Source organism: Macaca mulatta, chromosome 2 (genome assembly GCF_049350105.2).
Source record: "Macaca mulatta isolate MMU2019108-1 chromosome 2, T2T-MMU8v2.0, whole genome shotgun sequence".
NCBI classification, from domain to species: domain Eukaryota; kingdom Metazoa; phylum Chordata; class Mammalia; order Primates; family Cercopithecidae; genus Macaca; species Macaca mulatta.
In genome coordinates this window covers 45,028,111-45,048,138 of record NC_133407.1, presented here as the reverse complement: position 1 = coordinate 45,048,138, position 20,028 = coordinate 45,028,111, and the positions used below count along the sequence as shown (strand labels likewise).

General features: G+C 38.2%; 1 protein-coding gene across 47 annotated transcripts in view; it reads left to right on the top strand.

Annotated features, from left to right (window-relative positions):
* The window catches only part of TFDP2 (transcription factor Dp-2), a 197,046-nt gene that overhangs the window by 79,215 nt on the left and 97,803 nt on the right, over nucleotides 1-20,028 (top strand). For 14 of the 47 annotated variants that reach the window (XM_028843370.2, XM_015131932.3, XM_077990873.1 and 11 more), the window contains one exon: nucleotides 17,231-17,265. The gene's annotated coding sequence lies outside the window, so the exon portion shown is untranslated. 47 annotated transcript variants of the gene reach the window in all.

The following is a 20,028-nucleotide window of genomic DNA, read 5'->3' as shown; positions in this document are numbered from 1 at the left end:
GGCTGAGGCAGGAGAAGGGTGTGAACCCAGGAGGCGGAGCTTGCAGTGAGCTGAGATCCGGCCACTGCACTCCAGCCCGCGCGACAGAGCGAGACTCCGTCTCAAAAAAAAAAAAAAAAAAAAAAAAAATTAGGTCACATACATTTTCATATTAGACTTTTTGTTAAATAAACTTTTGTAATAGTAAAAAATGCTTTCTCAGATGTTCTGAATATAGAATATTAACTCTCATTCCAATTTTTTCTAACATGAATTTTCCTGGTTGACACTGATTTCAAAGGGTTTTATGCATTAAAGTAGAAGAATCTTATTAAATGTGGGAAAGAAAAGAAATAATCAAAACAACAGTCCGATTTTCAAAAAATGGACAAAACTTGTGAACAGAAGTTTCACAGAAATGAAAATATTTAACAGTTCTTAGACATATATAAAGATACTCAACCTCATTCTTAAGGCATATGTAATTTAAAATTACACTGAGGGCTGGGAACAGTGGCTCATGCCTGTAGTCCTAGCACTTAATGAGGCCAAGGCTGGAGAACTACTTGAGCCCAAAGTTCAAGACCAGCCTGGGCAGCATAGGGAGGCATTGCCTCTACAAAAAATAAGAATAAAATTAGCCAGGCTTGGTGGCATGCACCTGTAGTCCCAGCTGTTTGGGAGGCTGAGGCAGGAGGATTGCTTGAGGCTGGGAGGTGTAGGCTGCAGTGAGCCAGCTGTGTTCGTGCCATTGTACTTGTACTCCAGCCTGGGTGACCCTGTCTCAAAAAAATAAATAAAAACATTGATGTATCGTATTTCACGCTATAAGATTGGTGAGTATTAAGCAGTTTGTGCAGGATTGAAAAAAAGAAGTTTGGGCCAGGTGCAGTGGCTCACGCTTATAATCCGAGCACTTTGGGAGGCCGAGATGGGCAGATTACTTGAGGCCAGGAGTTTGAGACCAGCCTGACCAACATGGCGAAACCCCATCTCTACTAAAAATACAAAAAATTAGCTGGGCGTGGTGGCACATGCCTGTAGTCCCAGCTGAGGCAGGAGAATCGCTTGAACCCAGGAGGCAGAGGTTGCAGTGAGTTGAGATAGCACCATTGCACTTCCAGCATGGGTAACGAGCGAAACTCCATCTAAAAAAAAAGAAAAAATGTTTGACAAAAACACTTTTGTCAAGGGCGTAAGGTAACATGCTTTCCTATACTACTGCTGGGAACATAAATTAGTACAACCTTTATGAGAGGGAATTTACAATATTTATTAATTTAATATTAACATGTCTTACAACTTAGTAGTCTCAATTCTAGGAATTTATTTTATTGCTAGCTCACAAATTTAGGAAATAAAAGTTAATCTTTACAGTATAATATGTAATAGTAAAGTATTGGAAACAATGTAAATCCATCAGTAGGAGCTAGTTAAATAAATTGTGTTCAGTACATATAATGGAATGCTATGCAGATGTAAAATTGGGAATGAGAAAGCCTATGTACAAATATAGAATGATCTAGAAGACACATTGAATTAACAAAAGAAGCCGGGCACGGTGGCTCATGCTTGTAATCCCAGCACTTTCGGAGGCCAAGGCGGGTGGATCATGAGGTCAGGAGTTTGAGACCAGCCCGGCCAACATGGTGAAACCTCGTCTCTACTAAAAATACAAAAGTTAGCTGGGCATGGTGGTTTGCGCCTGTAATCCCAGCTAGTCAGGAGACTGAGTTAGGAGAATCGCTTGAACCCAGGAGGCGGAGGTTGCAGTGAGCCAACATTGTGCCACTACACTTTAGCCTGGGCGACAGAGCAAGACTCCATCTCAAACAAAAAAAGAAAAAGAAAAGAAAAGTACAAAACGGTGATCTGGGTATATAACTATTTGTTTAAAGAAGTGAGGAACAGGCCTGGCGTCGTGGCTCACACCGATAATCCTAGCACTTTGGTAGGCTGAGGCGGGCAGATCCCTTGAGTCCAGGAATTTGAGACCAGCCTGGGCAACATAGTGAAACCCTGTCTCTATGAAAAATTAGCTGGGGGTGGTAGTGTGTACCTGTAGTCCCAGCTACTCAGGAGGCTGAGGTGGTAGGATTGCTTGAGCCCAGGAGGTAGAGGTTGCAGTGAGCTGAGATTGTGCCACTGCACTCCAGCCAGCCTGGGTGACAGAGTGAGACCTTTTCTATAAAAAAAAAAAGAGAGAGAGAGAAATAATGACACAGCATACAAACTTGAAAACATATAATGTCTCTTGTAATACACAGAAACTGTTGACATTGGTTATCTGGTAGTGGAGAAATAGTGCCTTTCACAGAGGAGAAATTTTTAATTTTAATGAAGTCCAACATGAATTTTTCTTTCATGGATCATGCTTTTTCTGTTGTATCTAAAATGTAATTGCCAAAACCAAGCTCATATAGATTTTCTTTTTTATTGTCTTCTAGGAGTTTTATAATTTTGTATTTTATGTTTTAAGTCTAGAATCCATTTTGGATTTTTATGACAGGTATGAAGAATCTGTGTCTAGATTCATTTCTTTACATGTAGATACCAGTTCATTTGGCCTCATTTATTGAAAAGACTCTCTTTTCTCCATTAAATTGCCTTTGCCCATTTTGTTAGAGATTAGTTGACCATATTTTTATGGTTCTGTTTCAGGGCTGTTTATCATGTTCTGTTGATCTATTTTGCTGTTCTTTTGCCAGTGCCACACTATCTTGATTACTGTGGCTTTATAGTTATAGTCTTTTCTTTTCTTTTCTTTTCTTTTTTTTTTTTTTTTTTTGAGCTAGAGTCTGTCTCTCAAGATGGAGTGCAGTGGCACAATTACAGCTTGCTGCTGCCTTGACCTCCTGGGCTCAGGTAATCTCCCTACCTCAGCTTCCCAAGTACCTGGGACTACAGGCATGTGCCACCATGCCCAGTTAATTTTTTAATTTTTTGGTAGAGACAGGGTCTCACGTTGCCTAGGCTGGTCTTGAACGTCTAGGCTCAAGCTGTCTTCCTGCCTCGGTCTCCCAAAGTGCTGAGATTACAGGCATGAGCCACCATGCCCGACCTATAGTCAGTCTTAAAGTTGGATAATGTTAGTCTTCCAGCTTTTCTTTACTATTGTGTTGACTGTTCTGAGTCTTTTACCTTGTCATATAAATTTTAGAGTCAGTTTTTTGATAACTACAAAGTAACTTGCAGGATTTTTATTGAGATTGCAATGAATCTGTATATCAAGTTGAGAATAACTGAAATCTTAATAATATTGATTCTTCCTATTCATGAGCATGGGGTAGCTCTACATTAATTAGATCTTCTTTGATTTCTTTTATCAGAGTTTTATAGTTTTCCCCCAGAGATCTTATATTTATGTGTATATATATGTATATATGTGTGTGTGTATATGTGTATATGTATATATGTGTATACATGTGTGTATATATACACATATGTGTATATATATATTTGTGTATATATATTTATTGGATTTATACCTAAGTATTTCATTTTTGGTGCTAATGTAAATGGTCTTGTGTTTTTAATTTCAAATATTATTTGTTCATTGCTGGTGTATAAGAAGGCAATTAATTGTATGTTAAACTTTATAGTAACCTTGCCATAATTGCTTATCAGTTGCAGGAGAGTTTTTGATTATAAGTGGTATTTTAATTTTCAATTTCCAGTTCTTCTTTGCTAACATATAGAGATATAATTGCCTTCTAATTTCACTGGTTAGGACTTTCAGCACAAGATTTGTTAGAAATGGTGGCAGCAGAAATCCTTGCCTTGTTCCCCGTATTAGGAGGAAAATGTTAAGTCTTTTATTTTTAGGTATTATTTTAGCTGTAGATTTTTTTTATAGCTACCCTTTATCAGGTTGAGTAAGTTTTCCTTCTATTCTTGGTTTTCTGGGAGTTTTATACCTGAGTGGTTTTTGGATCTTGTTAAATGCTTTTTGTGCCCCTGTTGCAATGATTACACGGTGGAGTATTTTTAGCTTGTTAATATGGTATGTTATTGCATTGATTGATTTTTATATGTCAAATCAGCCTTGGATTTCCTGGATAAACCTCAGTTACGAGAGAAGTACACAAAACCTCCATTTGGAGAGTATTGGTGATTAGATCCTGTTTTGTATTATTTTTAATCCTTTATAATCTTAGAGATGATTCTGGGGATCCCTGGGTCACAGTAAGGAACCAGCTGAAGATGATCCCAGCAGATAGATGATCCCCAACTTAACGATGGTTTGACAAAATTTTTTGACTTTATGATGGTGCAAAAGTGATACACATTCAGTAGAAACCATACTTTCAAGTACCCATACCACTATTCTGTTTTTCACTTTCAATTCAGCATTCAATAAATTACATGAGCTATTCAACATATTATAAAATAGGCTTTGTGGTAGATGACTTTGCCTAATTGTAGGCTAATATAAGTATTCTGAGCACCTTAAGGTAGGCTGAGCTGAGCTCTAATGTTTGATAGATTAGGTGTGTTAAATGAATTTTCAACTTACAATATTTTAATCTTACAGTGGGTTTATCAGGATGTAACCGCATCATACATACCTTCATAGCATCTATACATACATTTATAGTGGCACCAATTGTTTCAGGTTTTATAACATTTTTGAACAATTCTTCACAGCCTGGGAACAGGAATAAAAGAAGCATATTGTGGGGAAATCATTAGGTAGCAGAAGGAATTCAGAGTTCTACTGAAAGAGTTGCTGGAATGGCTCTCTGTAGGGACCATAATAATGCATTTCTGCTGAGATGCAAATGTGAGAACTGTGCTTTTCTTGATGAGAGTAAGATAAAGTTAAAAGAGTTGGAAAGGTAAAAGAGTAGAGAATTGGTATTAGAAATTACTTCGGTGTTCAAATTCTTAAAAATTCAGTAGCTTATATGTTTTACAAGTTTCATGTTTACTTAAGCTGCTAACTTTTACCCACATTACTTTTTTTGGATTTTACTTCACAAATTTAAGCCCCAAAATATCTAGTAAACCTCTGTTTTATTTTGTATTACTTTGAGTAATAGGTATAAGCAACATTTGGTTGCTATTTCAATAAAAATTCTTTGGCAGGTGTCTGAATCCCAGTGCTTTGGGAGGCTGAGACAGGCAGATCACTGAGGTCAGAAGTTCAAGACCAGCCTGGCCATCATGATGAAACCCCATCTTTACTAAAAAATACAAAAATTAGCCAGGTATGGAGGTGTGCACCGATAGTCCCAGCTACTCAGGAGGCTGAGGTGGGAGCATCGCTTGAACCTGGGAGGCAGAGGTTGCAGTGAGCCGAAATTGTGCCACTGTACTCCATCCTAGGCGACAGAGTAAGACGCTGTCTCAAATACACACACACACACACACACACAATGAATGGTTCTAGCTTTCCTCTTTGAGTCTGGGTTTGGTTTCAGGATAACTAAAATTACACACCTGTAATTCCAGCACCTCGGGAGGCCGAGGCGGGTAGATCACTGGAGCTCAGGACTTTGAAACCAGCCTGGGCAACATAAAACCCCATTTCTACAAAAAGTACAAAAGTTAACCAGGCATGGTAGCCTGGGCTTGTGCAGTGCCAGCTCCTTTTTCCTTGGGTGACTGAACTGGGATGATTGCTTGAGCCTGGGGGGCAAAGGTTGCAGTGAGCTGAGAACACACCATTGCACTCTAGCCTGTGTGACGGAGTGAGACTCTTGTCTCAAAAAAAACAAAAAAAATCTTAATGATCTGAAAATAGAATTCCATTCTGCAAATAATTTTATTTATTGACCAGTTCATCCCAGTGGGTTGCTTTACCTGAAAAACCTTTGCCATCTGATCCTTTTTCTTATTTGTATTTTTCCTGTTTATCTTCAGATACATTTTATTTAAATTAATAGTGGTTAGTTTGTTACCATATTAAATAATTAGATACTAGAATTCAATAAGAACTACCTTTTAAAAATGAAAATAAAGTAAAATATTAAAGTGTTTTAAAGAGACTAAGGTTACCACATCTTTTATCTTCCTGTTAACTACTTTTGCAACATATATTGTTGTGATTAGGTAGAATTATATAACTTTGCTCTGTTTCTTTGATTGCGTTTTGGAAACTCTTACTATCCCATTTTTCAGTGACATTGTTTTACATTGGATAACATCCAGTGACATCCTGTATATTCTTTACATCCTATAGTGAATCCATTTGGGACCCATTTACATATGAAAAGCAGCGTGACTGACATTGCAGACATGTAAATCACAAATCTAAAGGAAGTAGAGGAGAAGATGAAAACATTATTTATCAATAAGGTCCTCAGTCTCCCAAATGAACAAAGTAGGAACTTGAGTAATACTTTGAAAAAAGTGATTCATCTTTTTTCTACTCCCTGATTAATAAAGGTGATATTTTCCTAGCATGCTTGGAAGTTGGGAATACTGTAAGTCAGTAGTTCTCATATTTTATCAAGCATGAGAGTCACCTAGAGGGCATGTTATAAAGATTACCAGGCATCACCTCCAGAGTTCTGATACAGTAGGTCTGGGGTGGGACCTGAAAATTGGTATTGCTAACAAGTTCTTGGGAGAAGCTGATGTTTACTAGCACTGGACCATACTTTAAACACTACTGATAGCCGGGCATGGTCATCTCATCATGGGAGGCCGAGGTCGATAGATCACTTGAGCCCAGGAGTTCGAGACCAGCCTGGCCAACATGGTGAAACCCATGTCTATAAAAATAGAAAAATTACCCAAATGTGGTGGCATGTGCCTGTAGTCCCAGCTACTTGGGTAGCTGAGGCACAAGAATCATTTGAACCCAGGAGGCAAAGGTTGCAGTGACCCGAGATTGCACCACTGTACTCCAGCGTGGGTGACAGAGTAAGACTGTTTCAAAACAAGGAAAAAAAAAAACCAACGAACAAACAAAAAAATCTACTGGTACATGGTAGGGTATATGAAAGTGGGGATTGAGCAACAAGTAGGATCAGCCTGATTTTCCTGCCTAAGGTTTTCATTCAATTCAGAAATTTTCATTCAATTCAGAATTTTTTTTTTTTAGTACCTGCTGTGTGTCTAATACTACGATGTCATCAAGCTTTACATGTCTTAGACTTTTCGACAGTGGATCTTTTGCTTTATTGAGAGGCTTCACCAACTAAGGAGCACTGTCTAAAATAAAAGACTAGTAAAGAAAGAAATAAAAGTTATCCATTTGGTTGCTTTTTCAACCCTCTGTTTTTATGCTAGGCAATATTTTAGCCTTTACCAATTTTAATGTGCAAACATTATTTCTGGCAGTTCCACCTCTAGGTAGCTGTCCTAAGGAAATAACTTTCAACGTGTGATTAATGTAGACAGACAGAGATGTTTATTATAAAGAGCAGAAAAGTAGCTCCTACATTGAAGTCTGTGGTTTTGCAATAACTAAATAAATTGTGTATGTATGTATATGATAGCTAATTTTGTAGCTGTAAAGTTTTGCTTATGAAGAGAAGCATTTTAAAGTTAAAAATGCTTGATATACAAGAATTATTTTATGTAAGCATATTTTAATAAAATTTAACAGCTCAGATTTAAGTAAAATTGTATTTTAGGTTCTTAACTATGTGAGATTTATTTATAGAGAAAAATGAGGAAATATAACAAATTACTTTTTACAAAATATCTTTAGAATGTGAGATTATGATTGACTGTTACTATACATTCTCTTCGGTATTTGTAACATATCTATAACTGAATATTACTTTTATAATTAAAATATTCATGTTTTATATTTACCTATTATTTCAAGTTTTATTTACACACATTTATTAGTGTGCAGCTCAGTGAAGTTTTACAAGCCAGCACTCATATCTAGAAGCAGAATATAACCAGCACCCTAGAAGCATGCTTTGTGCTCTATTTCAAGGATAACTGCTATCATGACTTCTAAAAGCACAGATTATTTTCTCCTGTTTTTGTACTTTATATAAATGTAATCATACAGTATTTATTCTTTTGTGACTGGCTTCTCTTGCTTAAGAAAATGTTGTGAGATCATGCTTAGTAATTGTAGTTCATCCTTTCTCATTGCTATGTAATATTCTATTGTGTGAATAAACCATTATTCATTCACTTTAATGTTATTGGGCATTTGGGTAGGTAATTTTAACTTTGGGAATATTATGATTAGTTATGTCATAAATATTTTAGTCCATGCCCTTTGGTGAACACATGTGCATATTTCTACAGGGCATACACCTAGGATTGGAATTGTTTGGTTGGGGTTCAGTTTTAGTAGGTACTCCCAGATGATTTTTCTCAAAGTAGTTACACCAGCTCACACTCCCACTGGCAACAGGTGAGGATTTCTGTTGCTCCACATCCTTGCCAATACCTAACGTGTATTATTAGTCAGGGTTCTCCAAAGAATCAGAACCGCTGCCTCTCCTATTGGTTTTATATTTTTATATGTGACTATATATACACACACACATACACACACACATACACATATATGTAGCTGACCCTTGAACAACGCAGTGGTTTGGGGCACTGACCTCCCTGTGCAGTCAAAAATCTGTGTATAATTTTTCATTCTCCCCAGAATTAACTACTAATAGCTCACTGTTGGCCGAAAGCCTTACCGATAACATAAACAGTTAAGTAACCCATATTTTGTATGTTATAGATTGTGTACTATATTCTTACATAAAGTAAGCCAGAAAAAGTAAAATGTTATTAAGAAAATCTTAAGGAAGAGAAAATATGTGTACCATTCATTAAGTGTAAGTGGTTTGTCATAAAAGTCTTTATCCTTGTCATGTTATGAAGAGTAGGAAGAGGAGGGATGGATTTTGCTGTCTCAGAGGTGGCAGAGGCAGAAGAAAATCTGTGTGTAAGTGGACCTGCACCGTTTGAACCTGTTATTCAAGAATCAGCTGTGTGTGTCTGTGAGTGCGTGTGTGTGTGTGTGTGTGTGTGTGTGTGTAGAGAGAGAGAGAGAGAAATTGATTGATTATAGGGATTGGCTCATACAGTTATGTAGGTCAAGAAGTCCTGTGACCTGCTGTCTGCAAGCTGGAGAACCAGGAAGGCTGGTGATGTCATTCAGTCTGAGTCTGAAAGCTGAGAATCACAGGAGCCAGTGGCACAAGTCCTAGCTCAAGTCTGAAGGTCCGAGAACTAGAGGGGCTGATGGTACAAGTCCCAATTCTAAGCCAGAGGCCTCAGAACCAGTGTGCCAATGTTCACAGGCAGGAAAAGATAAATGCCCAGCTCAAATAGAAGCAGATTCTCCCTTCTGTTGCCTTTTTGTTCTATTTGGTCCCTCAAGAAGTTGAATGATGCCCCCCTTCACTGGAGAGGGTGGTTTTCTTTATTCACTCTACCGATTCAAATGCTAGTCTCTTCTAGAAACATCTCATAGACCACCCAGAAACAATGTTTTATCAGCTATCTGGGCATCCTTTAGCTCAGTCAAGTTGACACAAAAATTAACCATCACAGTATTTTTCATCTGTTTTCTTATACTCAGTGTGGTGAGTGTGCAGTGGTAATATATGGTAGCTTTAATTTGTATTTCCCAGATGATTAATGAATTGAGAGCCTTTCCTATATTAATGAATTGAGAGCCAATTTTTGGTTGTAAATTATGCTAAAACGTTGTTGTAGCGTGCAGCTCAGTATCAGATATATTTTAGCTTTATTTCAAGGAACTTAATTATAAGAAGTATTTTACAAAATATATCAAAGGATATTATAACTTGATCCAAGGTTATGAGTATGAAACTTAAAAATAGCATACATTTAATTTTTAAAGTAAGTCTCAAGTGTTAATGTCCTGTAATATGGTACCTAATGAGATTTAGTTTGAGTTGAATTATATTTTTATAATTGAATGTTATTTTCCTGTTGGCTTCAGCTATAAACATTAAAGATGTTCTCATATGAAAATCTTTCAGTGGAATACTATGCAGCCATAAAAAAGGGTGAGTTCATGTCCTTTGTAGGGACATGGATGCAGCTGGAAACCATCATTTTCAGCAAACTATCACAAGAACAGAAAACCAAACACTGCATGTTCTCACTCATAGGTGGGACTTGAACAATGAGATCACTTGGACACAGGAAGGGGAACATCACACACTGGAGCCTATTGTGGGGACGGGGGAGGGGAGAGGGATAGCGTTAGGAGATATACCTAATGTAAATGACAAGTTAATGGGTGCAGCACACCAACATGGCACATGTATACATATGTAACAAACCTGCACGTTGTGCACATGTACCCTAGAACTTAAAGTATAATAAAAATAAATAAATAAAAGGAAAGTACACAACAACAAAAAATAAATTAAAAAAAAAGAAAATCCTTCAGTAGACTGAGTTGAAATTTTTTGCCAAAGACAAATAAGTAAGTTGATAACCAATCTCTGTTGGCTGTTGTCATCAGGAACAGTGCTAGACTCAAGTAAGACAATATTTGTAGAGCACTACCCAGTTGTTTGTGTTACTTTTGGAGCCTTAAAATCTTTGAAATGTTCTTAACATCTTGGTTTTCTTTCTTTTTTATCCACTGATACCTTACTCCTAACCCTCCAAGTGTAGTTCTCAGAATTTATTCCATTCTTGCTATCGTCTGAGTTTTTAGAACAAAGTGGAAGGCACAGAACAACCCAAAAACTGTCCCCCTGCCACAAACACATTTTTATATATTTAAGTATAATTTAAATACAAAACTATTGAATGCTGCTAACCTCATTGGCATTTTAAGATCGTATTGTAATGGTAGGCTATTGAGACAACGTGGGACTTGTACCTAGCATAGTGCCTGTCTCACAGGAGCTCACTGTGTGTTTGTTGAGTGGATAAGACAATGAAAAAATTCTACTATTGGTTTTTTCTCTTTTTAGGTTTTGTTGGGAGCTTCCGTTTGTTGTCCCCTGCCTGCCAGTTTTGGATCTTTAATTTTAAAAAGGGTATTTAAGATGGATATGAGAAAGTTACTATTATGCTGGGCGCAGTGGCTCACACCTATAATCCTAATGCTTTGGGAGGCCAAAGTGGAAGGATCACTTGAGGCAAAGAGTTCAGGAAAGTTGCTATTAGTAAAATTTTCAAAGTGGAACTTTCTCTCGAGATAACCTCATACAGACAAGTCAAAAAGGAGAATGGTAAAATTGTAAAATGACTGGAAAATAAATACACATTTTAGTGATTTTTTTATGTAGTACTTATTTTGGGAGGATCTAATTATTCAAGTACCCATTAAAATGAAAAGCAAAGTTAATGTTATCTTTATATTATTTAAGATACATCCCTGAGATTTAAAAAATTCTACAATATATATTGGATTACTTATGAACAAAGAGAACTAGAAAAAACATGTTTTAAGAAGAGATAAATAGAAGAAGTTCCAAATAGGAGGAAAGAAAGCTGTAGAGGGGCCGGGCACAGTGGCTCAAGCCTGTAATCCCAGCACTTTGGGAGGCTGAGGCAGTCAGATCACCTGAGATCAGTAGTTTGAGACCAGTCTGGCCAACATGGCAAAACCCTGTCTCTACTAAAAATACAAAAAAAATTAACTGGACGTGGTGGCCAACGCTGGTAGTCCCAGCTACTTGGGAGGCTGAGGCAGGAGAATTGCTCGAACCTGGGAGGCAGAGATTGCAGTGAGCCGAGATTGCACCACTCCACTCCACCCTGGGCGACAGAGCAAGACTGTGTCAAAGAAAGAAAGAAGAGAGAGAGAGGGAGAGAGGGAGGGAGGGAGGGAGGGAGGTAGGCAGGAAGGCAGGAAGGCAGGAAGGCAGGAAGGCAGGCAGGAAGGAAGGAAGGAAGGAAGCTGGAGAGAACAGTGACACTATATTTCAGTAGCATCTGTTATCCTAGATGATGCTGAAGAGTTTTGTTGAATGCTTTTTTTTCCACAACTCTCTTCTACTCTGAATTATAAAATGTAATAGTGTGGTATTAGAAAAGACAGCTAATCCTTTAGAAGTTGGTCATATATTATTTTGACCATTGGTCATTGATTATTTTACTGGCCAGTTTGTGAAGCTTTTCTTGATTTTTTTTTTTTTTCCCCCAGATCTTTAGACCTCACTATGAAACAACCCACTTGTTAAGAAACATTGATACAGTCACTGGAAAATCTTAACCTATGTAGTAGAATGGCCACAAGCAAATGCATGAGGCTTAGGCCTGAAACTTCAGGGTTTTGTTTGATACATGTATCAATTTATATAGAATTGATCAAAGCATATATATGACTGCTACTGATTACCATAGAAAAATAGCTGAGTAACTGTTGCTTTATTCTGTAACATCAGTGTGTGTAATAAATAAATTTTGTTCATTGTCTCCAGTTCTGGCACACAGTTCCTAAAACCCTTGGAATCTCCAAAGTGATGAGTGTCTTTTGTACTCTAATGAGAAGATTGTTGGCTGGGGTCCCCTAGATAGCTTTAGGATGGGGGCTGGTGCCAGAAAGACCAAGAATTGGAACTTTCAGCCCCACCTCTGACTTCCAGCAGGGAGAGAGGGCCTGGAGATTTAGATGATTACAAATGGCCATGATTTAATCAATCATGCTTACATAAAGAAACCTCTATAAAACCCCATAAATGACAGTTTGGAGAGCTTCTGGGTTGGTGGACACAGTGAGGTACTGGGAGGGTGGCATGCTTGGAGGTGGCATGGAAGCTCTGTGCACCCACCCTACCCCTGCCCCATTGCCCTGTCCTGTGTTTCTCTTCGATTTGGCTGTTGTCTTCCTGAGTCGTAGTAGCCTTTTAAACAAACCAGTAATAATAAGTAAAGTGCTTTACTGAGTTCTGTGTCATTTCAGCAAATTATTAAATCTGAGGCGGGGTCATGGGAACCCTCAAATTTGTAGTCTGTAGTCAGAAACGGGAATAGCCTGGGCATGTCGTCTGTGGCTAGCATCTGATGCGGGGGGCGGGGGGGCAGTCTTATGGGACTGAGCTCTTAGTCTGTGAGGTCTGGGCTAACTCCAGGTAGTTACTATCAGAATTGTATTGAATTGTTGGACACCTAATTGGTGTCTGAAAAATTGGAGAATTGGTTGGTGTGATTAAAAAAAAAAAAAAAAAACCCAAACATTTGGTGTCAGAAGTGTTGTCAGTAAAAACAGTTCATTATCAGGTACTTAAATTCAAAGATGGTCTAGATTTTATTTGTTTGATCACTGGGTTCTCTCTTTTAATATTGAGGGTTAGTTATCAAGGTAGTTTTTAAATGACTTGGACATTTTGAAAATAGAATAAAAATACTAATTTACAAAATTTCTAGAAAACAAGGGTTAAATCAGGCTGTATAATCAGTGGAGATATAAGCCCTTTAAGGCAATATCCTTATCTCCGTTTCTGTTAAATTTGAGTTTGGGATCTTCTAAGATAATTGTGACTATTTTGTAGGCCATAAGGAGAAAAGTGACATCTGGTATACCTGAACAATAGACCTTAAAGGATTCTAACCCAAACGCATACCAAGCTTGATTGGTATTGAACTGGCCTGGGGAAAAATATGTCATAATAGCAGAAACTCTGTGATGGTATGGATGGAGAACTTTATAAAGCCAAGGAACTGAATCCAGGCACTGTAGTCAAAGAGGAAAACTTCTAGCATCTCCCTGTAGCCATACATAATTCTGTAGGTATTACCATTCCCTCTCAACTTACTCTGTATTATTAGGGAAATAAAGTCTTTCTCTAACATTTTTCTGTTCTCATAATATGGTTTGAAATGCAGTCACTTTTACTTAAACTTACCTTTTGGAGTAAAATAATTTATGGAATTCATAGCACTCAAATTGTTTCACCAGAGTACTTGTAGAAATTCTGGATTAGTTGATTAACCACAGTTCATAGCTTCCCAGTTGCACATTATTCTTAGGTTTCAAAAATTCCTTTCTGAATAAGAGATACAAAACAACCCACCCAGAAACAAATCATTTTCTTGGTTGGCAGAGCAGTATCATTCTTAACACACATGAAATTGAGCTAAGAACCAGAGCTAATCCAAGATTTTAGAGTTGTCTTAGCTCTGCTAATTTTCTTTATTATTTTGCTTGTATTTTCATTTTCACACAATTCTCTCAAGTGATTAAGCTGTACTTAAGTATTTTTTAAAATTTTGTCTTTAAAAAGGTTGTTACTGTTTTGTTTCAGAAAGGACATGCTATAGCTAATACACTTTTTGTAATCTTATGGTGGCCATGGAAATGTGCCATTCAGACCTCCTGCTGGTGGGAGGCACAAATGACTGACAGTCCCAGCTGTGGCCCCTCTGGATCCACCACCTCATCCTTGCTGAGGTCACACTGATGGTGACTCCACATGGCCAGTGAGTCAGTGAGTGTAGGCCTGTTCATAAGGAACACAGTTCTCTAATCGGCAGGGCATTACTTCCTATTACTGCATAATAATTACCCTAAAATTTAACAACTTAAATATTCATCTCACATCGTTTCTGAGGATCAGGAATCTGGGAGTGGCTTACGTAGGTATTTCTGCCTCAGGGTCCCTCATGAGGTTGTAGTCAAGCAGTTGGCCAGGGCTGTAGTCACCTGTAGGCTGGACTAGGGCTGGAAGATGTTCTTCCAGGATGGCTCTCATATTCATACATGGGTGTTGGCAAGAGCCTACAGTTCCTTGCTGGCTGCTGTTGGCCTCAGATCCTTGTCACATGGTTGTCTCCATAGGGCAACAACTAACATACTTTTTCAGGGTCCAGATTTGTTGGGGACAAGTAAGAGTAGTTTGGTTTTTGTCTTAGGTATCATTTATTCTGAGATGCTTTTTCTAAACATCACTCCCACCAAGGGTTGCCAGATATAGCAAGTAGAGGACAATATTTGGAACGTACTTTTACTAAAAAATTATTCATTGTTCATCTAAAATTCATATTTAACTGGGTGTCTTATATTTTATCTGATAGCCTTTCTGGGTTTAGTTTGTCTTCTCTGTGCACCTATGATACCCTGTGCTATCCCGTTTCTGTATTTACTGCACTATATTTTAATTGTCTATTTAGTTGCCAGTATCTTCCTACTAGGGTGAAACTTCTCTGTTTCTCTATGGGAATAAACTGTGTCTTGTTGTTTTTTTTGTTGTTGTTGTTGTTGTTTTTTATTCACCGTTACATCCCCAGTGCCAAGCACTGTGCTTGACCTATAATAGGTACTCAGTAGCCAGGCACGGTGGCTCACACCTGTAATCCCAGCACTTTGGGAGGCCGAGGTGGGCGGATCACGAGGTTAGGAGTTCGAGACCAGCCTGACCAACATGGTGAAACCCCATCTCTACTAAAAATACAAAAATTAGCGAGGCATGGTGGTGCGTACCTGTAATCCCACCTACTCAGGAGGCTGAGGCAGGAGAATCACTTGAACCCTGGAGGCGGAGGTTGCAGTGAGCCGAGATTGTGCCACTGCACTCCAGCCTGGGTGACAGAGCAAGACTCTGTCTCAAAAAAAAAAAAAAAAAGGGTACTCAGTAAATTCATGTGGGCTTTCCAAGAATGAAAACACTTGGTCTTATAATTGCATACACTTTTCTCCTCCACCTTTTTTTCCTCCTCAACATTGATTATCATGATGAATCTCAGTGGAATGCTAATGCAGCAAAAGGGCTAGTAATTCCAAGATTCAAGAACTTGTGTTATCACTTTATATATAAGCTTCAGGTTCCCTTCTGGTAGCTGGAGATAATATCTGTTTCCTCTTGGAAACAGGAAAAAAAATGATAAAGCCTACTCTTTTCTAGGATTGTGCTGGCTTCAATAATTAGAGGCTGGGCTTTATGTAATGATAATAGGTTTTAAGTAGCAGTAATAAGGACATGGAATCAAATAGGTCTGAGTTTCAATGTTAGCCATGTCACATACTAAAGGTGACTTCTTGGGCAAATTTGTCATGTTTCAAAATGTCAATTTTCTTATCTCTAAAATGGGAGTGATCATGCAATTTCATAAGGGCTATTGTGAGGACTAAATTATAAAACAAGTGACCTCGCCTAGCGGAGTGCCTGTTTTTGGCACATGGTAGGTACACTGCAAATCCCTAATGAAGCTTCTTGGGGCTACCATATGTTCCTTGAGTGATTCTGTCTTTTGATTGATAGACATTTATAATTCCACCAATTGTAGATTCTCATTCAAGCACGTATACCAAATATCTGAACCTATGTTTTATCTCTTACCGAGGTGGATTACTATGGCCACAACACACCAGAAGAATAAAATTAACCTGTTTTATGATCATCTAAATAGCTCATTTCTCTTAATATGTAGATGAACCATTCAGTGCTTCCTCTCCCAGTGACAGGAAGAGACTGACTGCATTGTAGGATCAAAAGGGGATGTTTTTATGATTGTTGTCTGCCACAAACTAGTTATCTCTGTGGTGATTTCCCCAATATTTCCTGCTTTAAATCCAGATCAGAAAGCTCATGAGGTTCCACTTTCTCAGTCTTTGGCTCTTCTGAAAATCAAGTTCAAGTATAACTTTTGGCCCTTCACATCTCCGGAGGTTTCTGTCCTTAATAGTCTTACATGCATTAGAATTGTTGATTGTACCATCTCTTATGTCCCTAACACTGTCTTTTCCCACTTGATCCATGCTTTTTAGTTTCATGAATAAGAAAAGTGAATCTCATAAAGGTAAAATGACTTACTGCTGACCACACACATAGTCAGCTGGGATTTGAACCTAGGTATGTTGACTTCATTGCAATATGCATACCACATGCCAGTTGTTTTAGTGGATGAGAATTATGAAACCTGTGCACTGATATGCAAACACGAGGTGTTAATATTATGAAGTGCCACCCCGAGATACAAGATAACCCCTATAGCAGAGAGTTTATAATCGATTTAAGGAGAACTGATACATAAATAAATAACAAAAGATAGTGTCAGTGATTCATATAGGCAAAACAAGCTACTAAAATCATAATTGTTTTTAGCCATATAGAATATTTGTTTTTAGCCATATAGAATATTTGTTGATATTAATCTCACTTTGTGTCTGGATTCTTGTACTTAGCATAATGTTTTCAAGATTCATTCATGTTGTATGAATCAGTAGTTCTTTTCTATTACTAAACACTATTCTATTCTATGATATACCACCATTCCTATATCCAGTCATGGGTTGATGAACATTTTTGTTTCACTTGTGGACCATTATTAATAAAACTGCTATGAACATTCAAATACAAGCTTATGTGTTGACATAAGTTTTCATCTCTCTAAGGTAAATACCTAGAAGTGGAATTGCTGGGTCATACGGTAAGTGTATATTTAACTTTATAAGCAGTTACCAAACATGTTTCCCAAAGTGTTTTTACAAGTTGGTATTCCCATCAGCAATGTGTGTAAGAGTTCTAGTGCCCTGTGTCCTTGCCAACACTTGGTATGGTCAGTTTTTTTTTTTCCATTTTAGTGATTCAAGTGAGTTTGGTGCTCAGTGTGGTTTTAATTTGTATTTCCCTAATGACTAATGATATTATGAATCTTTTCATATGATTATTTGCCATCAGCATATCTTCTTTGGTTACGTAAGTGTTTAAATCTTTTGCAGATTTTTTATTGAGTTGTCTTGTTATTGTCTTATTCATGTTATAAGTCCTTTATCACATGTATATTTTGCAAACATTTCTCCCAGGCTATCATGTGTCTTTTTCTTCTCTTAACTTTTTAAAGACTTCTCCAGTATCTCCTGCTTAAAATCCAGATCAGAAAGATCATAAGGTTCTACTTTCTCAGTCTTAACCTTTTAAAGTTAAGAGATTTTGAAGAGCAGACATGTTTTATATCTTGATACATCAGTCTGTTTATGTTGCTATAAAGGACTCATGAGACAGGATAATTTATAAAGAAGTTTATTTTGGCTCATGGTTATGCAGGCTTTACAGGAAGCATGATGCCAGCATCAACTTCTGGTGAGGGCTTTGGGAAGCCTACGGTCATGGCAGAAGGCAAAGGAGAGTCAGCAAGTCATATGGCAAGAGGGGGAGCAAGAGAGATGGGGAGAGGTGCCATACTGTTTTAAACAACCAGATCTCATGTGAATTACTCATTACCATAGAGATGACACCAAGCCATTCATGAGGGATCCTCCTCCATGACCCAAACACCCCCATCAGGTCCCACCTCCAACATTGAGGATTACATTTCAGCATGAGATTTGGAGCAGACAAACATCTAACCTGTATCACTTAATGTGCAATTTTTCAATTAAAAAAGATAGTTTGTGGTTCTTTGTATCCTATTTAAGAAATCAAAGCCAGGCAGGGTGACTTGAGCCTAGTAGTTCCAGCTCCTTGGGAGGCTGAAGTGGGAGAATCCCTTGAGCCCAGGAGTTAGAGACCAGCCTCGGCAACATAGTGAAACCCTGTCTCAGAAAGAAAAGAGGAAGGAAAAGAAATTTTTGCCTAAGCCAATAATACTAAGATTTTCTTGCACATTTTCCTATAAGTTTTTACGTTGCTATATTCCTTTATTTTCCTAGAACTTTCCTAGAAGTTTTCTAATTTTAGCTCTTAAATTTAAGTCTATGATAAGTTTGGTTTTTTGTGCTTTTCCAAGACAGTCTTGCTCTGTCACCTAGGCTGGAGTGCAGTAGCACAGTCACAGCTCACTGCAGCCTTGACCTCCTGGGCTCAAGCTATCCTCCCACCTCAGCCTCCCAGGTAGCTGGGACTACAGACATGTGCCACCACACCCAGCTAATTTTTAAATTTCTTGTAGATATGGGGTCTCCTTATGTTGGCTAGGCTGGTCTCGAACTCTTGGGCTCAAGCAGTCCTCCCACTTCAGCCTCCCAAAGTGCTGGGATTACAAGCGTGAGTCGCTAAGTCCAGCCTTGTGATAAATTTTGAGTTAATTTTTGTATATGGAATAAGAGGAAAGGTTTATTTTTGTTTCATATGAATATCCAATCATTCCAACAACAACTAGTGAAAAGATTATCCTTTCCCATAGAATTGCTTTGTACCTTTGTCAAATATCAATTGACTATATAATTGAGGATCTGTTTCTAGATTCTTTTCTGTTCCATTGAAGTATGTGTCTATCTTCATGCCAATACCGTACTGTCTTGGTAGCTCAGCGGTTCTCAGTGAAGGACAATTTTGCCCCTAGGGGACATTTGGCAATATCTGGAGACCTTTTTCTTTTCTTTTCTTTTTTTTGAGATGGAATCTCACTCTGTCTCCCAGGCTGAAGTACAGTGGTGCAACCTCTGCCTCCGAGGCTTAAGCAGTTCTGCCCCATCAGCCTCCCGAGTAGCTGGGATTACAGGTGCATGCCACCACGCCCAGCCAATTTTTGTATATTTAGTAGAGATGGGATTTCACCACATTGGCCAGGCTAGTCTCAAACTCCTGATCTCAAGTAGTCCACCCACCTTGGCCTCCCAAAGTGCTAGATTACAGGCCTGAGCCACCGCGCCAGGCCTGGAAACATTTTTGATTGTCACAACTTGGTGGGTAGGCAGGAAGTTTGCCCCTGGGTAGAGGTAGAGGCCAGGGATGGTGCTGAAGATTCTGCAGTGCACGGGAGAGTCTTCCAGAACAAAGAAATAGCTGGTCCAAAATGTCAGTAGTGCCAAGGTTGAGAAACTCTGCTATAGCTGTATACTAAGCTTAAAACCGGATAGTGTAATCTTTCAATTTTGTTATTTTACAAAGTTGTTTGAGCTATACTAGGTCCTTTGCATTTTATATAAATTTTAGAATCAACCTTATACACTTCTACAAAAAATGTCTGCTGAGATTTGATTAGGATTACATTGATCTGTAGATAAATTTGGGAAGAACTGACATACTAACAATTTTGAATCTTCTGATTGATTGATTGATTGATTGATTGATTTTTGAGATGGAGTCTCGCTCTGTCGTCCATGCTGGAGTGCAGTGGCGTGATCTCGGCTCATTGCAACCTCTGCCTTCCAGATTCAAGCAAGTCTCCTGCCTCAACCTCCCAAGTAGCTGGGAGCATATATTTATTTTATTTTTATTTTTTTGAGACAGAGTCTCACTCTGTCGCCCA